Here is a 5,670-nt window from a genome sequence, read left to right as displayed (position 1 = left end):
TCAACGGGCACCGCCCCGCTCTGTCCGTCTCTCGCACACTCAGTCGCATCCCTCACGACGACGTTCTCGCTCCCTTCTCTCGCAAGCCGCGTAGCATCTGCGACCAAAAGCCTCTGGGAGCGAGACAAATCAACTGTGTCCATCATCGCCTCGTGATGAGTCGATTCGAGATCCCCGATACAACCTCCGTCAGGACTCCTTGCCGGAGCTGATGCCGCCGCGACTGATTTCCCCTTTTGCTGCCTCGATAACCTCTGAGCTGACGACATGGTAGAACAAGGCGGCGAAGAACGCGTCGAATGAAGGCTATAACACTTAGAGAGATAAAAGAAGGAGAGAGAGAAAGTACCTTTGATCGCGGAGGAAACTTGAAAAAATGAGAAGGGATCTGCGTATTTATAAGGAAAAGAGAGGGGGAGATTCGAGGCATCATCATTAGGTCTATTCGGGCCTAGATGGGCCTCGAAACTCTCCCTAAAAACCCAGCGAACCCTCGCGACCCTTCGACTTCTCGGTGCATTTAAAAAGGAAAAAGGGCGGGGGGGATTCGAGGCGCCGTCATTAAGCCTAAACGGGCCTAAATGGGCCTCGAAACTCTCCAAAATGTCCAGCGGACCCTCGCGACGGTTCAGCTTCTCGTCTAAATCAGACGTCGGTCATCTTAAAATCAGAATAAACCAACGGCTAATCTAGACATGTCAGTCGGGATCCGAATATCCGCGACTAATCAGCCTCAAGCGGAAATATTCCAGAACCTTCCCTGCGACACAACGACCAAAAGGAGCGAGAAAGCCTCTATTGCTCGCTTCCGAAAGAACGACGCTATGCGACTCGTCGACCAACCGCTCTAACCTTCTGACAGGCCTTATATTCCCTCAAACCTTCAAACCTTAGAATCCATCACGAGCCAGAAAGCACTTCGCTCACTAATAGATTGGGGGGGACTTACTGTAGAGGATGGATTTGACCATCCCACAAGGCCCGAGGAATAGAAAGGCCTGGCCCGGATTAGGTAGAGCGACGGCTCGATCGGTCGGCTCAAGAGCCAGGTCTCTCGGCTTGAATCTTGAGTACTTTTAGTCGATCGTCATCGACTAAAGTATATTCGGCTCAGCGGCTGCTCGGACGCCTACGGGCTTCTCGGCCCAGCAGAAGAGGCCCACCAAGATGGCGTAAATTAGGTCAAGGACGAAGCATCAGGACGTCTATATAAGGGAAAGGGGAGACAACAAGAGAAGGATCCGAAATCACTGACCAACACTTGGCGGCTAGATTAGGGTTTTCACCTTTGCTTCATCTCGCCGTTAGTTGTACTTTTCCGGTAGCTCATCGAGCCACCGGCTTCCTTTCTGTCGCATTCTCTTCATTTCTCTTGTAACCGACTGAACATTTTTTCCGACCATAAATAAGACGTCTTTGTTAAAACCCATATCTTCTTTATTACCGTTTTCCGATTAAACAGAAAACAGATCCGTAAATCTTTTCCTTAAACTCCAAAGCAGCTACTTCCCCTTGCTGGTTCAGAATCATACCTTGGAGATTCCGAGACCAAACTTCCAAGAAACACCAAAATCCCTCAATTCCCAATTCTCCTTTTTGTATGAGATTGCCTGTAATCTCAATCAGATCTGTACTTTCCAATCCTTTGAATCCTTTGTGGGTCGCCTCTAACTCCCCATATTGATGAACCGAGATTCCTGTAACCCCTCGAGTCCCCGGATCCCATTCGCGAAAATTCATCGAACCCTAGCAGTCAATCGCCATAGCAGTCAACCCTTTCTTTTTTTGTTTTAGATCTTTCTTAATCATATAATCATTATAAATGACTTTAACGATGCGATTTTTATTATAATTTCTTTCATTACCATTAATTATGAAGATTATATACTCCAATTATACATTAGCTTTGTAGCAGATTCTTACAAGAAATGTTGTAATTATTTTATCTTTTCAACTCTATTTTTTTTCAATTTTTATGACATATTCTCATTTAAATATTATAATGTCCAGTTATTTGAAAATTTTACCAAAAAAAAAATATTGAGAAAGTATTAATCTCATTTTTATTCGATTGTTGCTATTGTGTGTTTCAGAAAATCATATTTACTAGATGGTTATATATAAAAAAATGTTAATAGATGTATAAGATATGATTTATATTTTACTTTCATCAAATATGTTTAAGACAATTCAGTCATTATCAATGTACAATTTTTTTTTGACATCCACTCATGCGCAATTCAGTCATTATCAATGTTTGTAATTTATACCAATATTGACTGCTCACTAAATTAATATGTTCATCCTTATGTTGGTATGTTATGTAAATTTGAACCTTAAGTATTACTGTAAAATGCCTTAAATATTATAAGATAATAGTTTTACAGTTGATCGTAAAATTTTTAATTATTTCAAAATTGCATATATTCATTTAGTCTTATTTACAATTATTTTTGGATACACCAGAATTAAGATAAAATTTAACATCTTTTTCCCGCAAACTGTGGGGGTCCTTATCCTAGTATATGTAAAAAAAAAAATTAATTAAACACCAATTTTTTTAAAAATTTTTTAATTAAACTTAAACTTTTTCTTAAAACATAGTACAATATAACATTTTAAACATTGATTTTAAAATAAAAACATAGAAAATAAAAACGAAAGAATTTGTTTGATGACTTTGTCAGCCATTACCAGATGATGAGTAGAGAAGAAATTTCCTTATGTCGTCTTCTTTGTAATTGCTGCAACATGATGACTAGAGAAGCAGTTTCTTGATCGCGAGATGGCAGTTGGGGAAACACCATCTCCGTTTTTGGACTGCTTAAACAGTTAAATTTCTTGATGGCGATTGGTTCTTTTAGGGAGAGTCTTGGTTCTAGCCAAGAAGTAGCACCAAGAGTCTTAGCCTTCTCCAATTTATCATCCTGGACATCCACAGCTATTAAATCAGAGGCTCCAAAAGTCCTCGCTATCTGCAAACAACTGAAGCAACAACCTCAAAGATGGTTAGTTTCTTGTCATACCAAATCAAGTAATAAAACAACAATGACACAAATAAGTAACATACCGTGAGCCAACACCACCGATTCCAATAACAGCAATAGAATCTCCAGGACGGATCTCAGCAGCATGAGCCATAGCACCATACGCTGTAAAAAACAGCACAGCCTAGAATGGCAGACTCACTGTAGGGCAGAGACTCTGGTAGAGGAGCTAAGCCATGAGCTGGTGTGACGCAGTACTCAGCCATCCCTCCCATACTGTACATATACACCGGTGAATCTGCCGGAAAGCAAGAAATGTAAAACAATCATGCTTCTCCCTAACATGCCACAAAAGCCTAATCAAATTTTAACTTTTTTTTTTACCATCATGACGCAAAAACAGACGAGTTTCACCATCGTAAAGAGTTCCTTTAGCTCTATTATAAGCAAAGAAGTCTTCACAAAGATCATCATGGCCCTGTATCCGAGTAAAGAGTATCAGCTAAAAACTGAGAATCCAATGAAAGGTCTACACTTTCCACCTCACCTTAGCACAATAAGAGCAGGTTCCACATGGCATAATGAAAGCTCCAACTACACGAGAACCAATTGGAAATCTGAAACAAAAAAGGTTTGAGACATTCAGGATTTGTAATATGAAACAAAAATATGATTCCAATTAAAATAGTTTGAGAAACCTTTGGATGATCTTGTCATCAGTAAGAGGACCATGTTCAACGACTTCGCCAGTGATCTCATGACCATTAACACAAGGACTAGAGAATGGTATCTCTCCTTTCATCACATGTAGATCAGAGTGGCATACTCCACAAGCTGCCCACATACCAAATTGAAAAAAGAAAATCAAAGCTTTTTTTTTAATTATTTCAAAACGAATCAAGCCATGAGGATATATGTAATTAATTACCTTTGGTTTTGATGAGAATCTCATTCACTTTTGGTCGGGGAATGTGAAATTCTTCGATTGTTAGAGGCTGCTTTGGCTCGCGATACACAGCTCCGCGCATGTATCCGCCGGAGCTCACGTGATACCCAGCGATGGATGAGGGAGGGAGTTGACGATAACGGAGGGAGAAGAGCCAACGGTGAGTCTCGATAGTGAAAAGAGGTTCTTAGCAGCGGAGGCATGGCGGAGAATTGGAGCAAACTCCATGAAATAAAAACCTTATTCCTCTCTCCTGCTGCAGCTGACTGTGACTCGGACGAGTCAGTAGTCCCGTGAATCGCTTCGCTATCGGATGAGGAGAAGGTAGAAGAAGCCGCCATGGGAGAGGGAGTGGAGAGAGACAGAGAGGAAGAGATAGAGAGGAAGGCGAAGAGACAGCTCTTCCGGTACCAAATGAAGAGACGACTCTTCGGTTTATTTGTCTTTTTGATTTTCTTTTAAATCAAACTAGAATTTGAGGGATATTTTTGTTGAAAAATTTATTAATCCATTTATTTGCTCACTAATATGTTTAGGTATGTGCGTTCAATTTTCAGTTCGACTGTAATTTGTTATTTTTTTATAGTTTTTGGTTTTAGTTGTGATTTTGTTTTTTTGAATTGAAAAATATAGGGACTGTTCTATTATTTTTAAATTTAGGTTTGATTTTGGATTAATTAGATTACCTCTCAATTTGATTGGGATAAAAATATTAAAAAATTGATAAAGTTTCGAGTTTAATTTGGTGTTGGTTCGGTATCTGTTTTTTGGATAATACAGTTAAAAATCATATTAGTGTATTTTTAATGTGATTTTTAGAAAAAATCGGCTAAATTTAAATATTTAACATATAATATTCTTGTGATTTCGTTGTATTGAGAAATCTGTATCTTACATTGTAATATTTTTTATCTTTTATAAATCTATTTATATTGAAGTTGATTTTAATAATGAAAATAAATTATATTTAAAACTCTTACGATATGTAATAACTTTCCGAAAACTATCAAGATTTTTTATTTTAAAATTAACATTTATAATACAACTTAAGAACCATTTTAAAATTAATTCATAAAAATAACCATTTTTAATAAGAACAAAAATTATCCATGTTTATGTTAACGAATATAAAAAAAGTAAAAAATGAGCTTTAAGGCCTATAGGATCAAAAATTACATGAAGTGTTACTGGTAAGTTGGGCTTACAAATCAACGACCAACTTTTGTTTTCTATAACTCAACCCAAACCATGTTTAAGTATCCTTAAACCGACAAAAGAGAATGCTTAGGTTTTAGGAGAAAGTTGGGGATCTTTTCTTTATTATCGAATATCATTATCTTTTAAAGTTAGTACTAGGTGGATGCCCGCAATTTTGCGGGTTTGAATGTTTTGTAACAATATATTTATTATAGTTTGTCAAATTAAGATATTTTTTCATCATCAAAAATTGTATATGTGTTTACTGTTAAATATTTTTAAAGAATAATTATTTTTGAAAAAAATAATTATAACTATTTTAAATATATGTTGATATTTTGTATTGAACCTTTTTACTAAAATTAGTTATATATAATATTAATAATTTAGTTTTTGTTAAAAATGAGTTTTGAAGGTATTTAGTTTTGAAACATTTTTTAAATAATTTATAGCTAAAGTCATATGTCGTTATCAAGATTAAAAGATAAAACAATATGATTGTTACACATTCTTTATATATTCATATTCAAATACAAAGGA

The 5,670-nt window shown here is 36.7% G+C and overlaps 1 pseudogene; it reads right to left on the bottom strand.

The window, feature by feature from the left end:
• Positions 1-1,961: 1,961 nt before the first annotated feature.
• Positions 1,962-5,430, bottom strand: LOC106417419 (annotated as a pseudogene).
• Positions 5,431-5,670: the final 240 nt, after the last annotated feature.

This window comes from Brassica napus, chromosome C4, assembly GCF_020379485.1.
Source record: "Brassica napus cultivar Da-Ae chromosome C4, Da-Ae, whole genome shotgun sequence".
Classification (NCBI taxonomy): Eukaryota; Viridiplantae; Streptophyta; class Magnoliopsida; order Brassicales; family Brassicaceae; genus Brassica; species Brassica napus.
This window is presented reverse-complemented; position numbering and strand designations above follow the sequence as displayed.